This window comes from Chrysochloris asiatica, unplaced genomic scaffold (genome assembly GCF_000296735.1).
Source record: "Chrysochloris asiatica unplaced genomic scaffold, ChrAsi1.0 scaffold00078, whole genome shotgun sequence".
In the NCBI taxonomy this organism is placed as follows: Eukaryota; Metazoa; Chordata; class Mammalia; order Afrosoricida; family Chrysochloridae; genus Chrysochloris; species Chrysochloris asiatica.
Genome location: NW_006408596.1, coordinates 6,225,756 through 6,228,857, shown reverse-complemented (window position 1 = coordinate 6,228,857; position 3,102 = coordinate 6,225,756).

The window sequence follows — 3,102 nt, the reverse complement described above, 5'->3', positions numbered from 1 at the left end:
AAAAAAAAAAAGAATGTTTGCCACAAGCAATGCTCTTATAAAGAATTTTCTATATGAGTGTAAACTGACAATAGTTAATCTAATGCACATGAGAACTTTCAGCGGCAGAGAATCTCGACAAATGGTGATGAAACAATATGGGAAGAGAAGGAACGTGACACAGTGTGAAGTATGTGACCATTGTATTGTGGAACTGTTCATGTAGAAATTATAGATGGATGGATGAATGTTTGGTAGTGTAGATTTCTAGTAAAAATAAAATATTTTTCAAAGAGAGAGGGGAAAAGACATTCCCGGAAGAGAGAATGGCATGAGGCAAGTCCCAATGATGTGAAGGTTCGGGATGAACTTGACAACCAGGAACGGAGTAGAGGATTTGTGCTAGGCAGTGCTGAGAGAAGAGACTAGAAATGTGCACTGGGCCTGGACGTTAAAGGGTCTAGCCAAGCCTCCTGCCTGTGCAAAAGTCAAAATGATTATCAGTGCTGCTCTTTCACGTTCTAGAATCCTGTGAGAGCAGCAGACACACTAGTTCTCCCAGACCCTCAGTCTACATCAAGAGCTTAGCACACCTGAAACCAGCCCCCAACTCCTCTGTAGCTTGCCCAACTTTGGGCCGGGATCTAGCTCTATTCCAGTTTCCCAGGGCCTGCCCAGGCTTACAGGGAACACCACACCCCGAATCTATCTCCAAATGGATCAGTTGGCCAATGCCCATACATCTGCTGCTTGTCTGTTCCCCAAGAGGAACTCTTTAATGAGAAAGCCAAGTACACTTTTCCTTCAGACAAGTTTGCCTTCTTCCTCCTTCCCCCTCTGCTGCGTGCCAGAACCAGGCAAGTTCAACATGTCTCCTTTGACGCTCTACCAGAGAGCCCCGGAAATGAGCCAGCTCATAAGATCACGCTTCTGGAGAAGGTTCAGGTAGGGCACCGAGAAAATATTAACCCACCAGGGATCCTTCGTATCACCCTTCACAGAAAGATACCAGCCTACCTAGGCAGACTAGCCATGAATTGCACCTGATATGGGTATAGCATGGGGAAAGCAAAGACCTAAATGATTGCGTGCTCTCAGCTCTGACAACTGCCCTGAGCATGACACACAGTCTTTCTAAGTCTCCAAGAGGTGTAAGCAAGGCTCCAGGTCCCAGGGTAAAGGCAGAAGCCATTGATACAAAATGGTTTTTAGAGGTGCAAAAGCTCCTTCTTTGGAGATTGGAGAACAAAGCAAAGCAAACATGTCACTAATGAAACAAAAAACAACACACTGAGCCCAGGGCAATTCACCTGGGCTTTGGTTCCCAGTGAGTCATAGAAGGCAAAGCCAAGTGAAAACTTGGTATTTGGTGAATGAAACCAAGAGGTGCTGAGGAAAGAAAAGCCAAGAAGGGGCCATTTTTCCACTAAGAATAATCTGGTGGAAGGGAGGAAAGAGAAGAGGGTTGAGAGAGGGTGTTGTTGTTAATGCCATCAAGTTGGTTCCAACTCATTGCGACTCTGTATAGGGTTTCCAAGGAGCTACTGGTGGGTTTGAACCAGCGACCTTGCAATTCAAGCTAACCTTGTGATCCAGGGCTTTATCCCACAGCGCCACACCAGGAGGATTCGTTTTGCTAGTTGCCATCAAGTTGATTCGCGGCAACTCTATGTGTGTCAAAGTAGAACTGTGGGACTGTAACTCCTTAGGGTTTTTAAGGCTGTGTGACTTTTTAAAAGGAGATCGCCAGGTCTGTGTCCTGAGATACCTCTGGGCAGCTTTAAATCACCAATCTTTAATTTAGTGTTGTTGTTAAGTGCTGTCGAGTCAGTTCCGACTCATAGTGACCCTGTACAGGGTTTCCGAGGAGCAGCTGGTAGAGTTTGAACAGACAACCTTGCAGTTCAAACTGTCCTTGCAGTCCAGTGCTTATCCTTCAGTACCAACCAGGACTTATCCATATGTACAACCCAGGGACTCCTGAGAGTGAGGATATGGAGCCGGGATGGAGAAGAAACATTTTCTTCTTTCCAGCCAAACCATAGGCCCCGGAGTATCTCTTGGAAAACCATGTAGAATGTAGACTTTACTAGAAGCCAAACAGCATTTGGCAGAGCTGGGAGAGTGTCCAGGTCGCACAAACATTGTGTACATGGTTCCAAGGGGACCAATGCTGTGCCCAGAGACTGGTGGCTTGAGCATCTCAGGCTAATGGTGCCAAGATGTAGAAGGCCCCGCCAGCACTTGGTCCCCCAGCAGGTTAGGCTGAAGCAAATCTGATGCTTGTGGATTGGCTGGAGGCCACCTAGCATGTGGCACTTGGGGAGGAACTTTCAGTCCCTCTGCCAGCAGCACTCAGCTCCAACCTGGAGCAGCCCCAGGTGTATCTGTGGCACCTCTGGGCCTTGAGCAGGGAATCAAACGTACTTGGCTGGAGATGCAGGCCTTGGCACCCCACCCCCCAGAGAGAGCCTGGCTCCCCCAGAGGTGAGAGGGCCACAGCTTGTGCAATGTTTGTTGAAAGAGTCCATGGAAGTTCCTCTAATTATCACCACGGTAATTATAGGACCACTCCTTCTGCCGAATATGTTCAAAAGAGACTTGGTGAGTCTCCCCAGGACTCGTCATGCGCCTCTGGCACAGACTCCTGGGAGCACGCGTTGCCAGGTCTGACTGGGCTGTTTAGGCACTGCTTTCTGTAAGGGTCAGAGGCTCAGGCCTGAGCTGCTTACAGTGACTCTCGTGGTCCTATGTGACCTGGTTCCTACCTGCCCTTCCAGGCCCATCTTTCACCTGTAGCCCCAAACTCCATATCCACACTTTCTTCATATCCCACAGTGAATAGCTTACAGCTTTCCTGTGGGCTATGTTCTTTTCCGAAGGTTCTTGGATGGCACAAGCAGTTTGTGCTCGACTAGCCTAAAGGTTAACCATTTGAACCTACCCAGTGGTGCTGCAGAAGAAAGACCTAGAGATTTTCCATTGAGATGATAGCCAAGATGTGGAGAAATTGGAACCCTTATCCATTGTTGGTGGGAATACAAAATGGCACCGCCATTCTAGAACAGTGTGTTATTTCTTCAAAAAGCTAAAACTAGCACATGACCATATGGTAAAGTACAG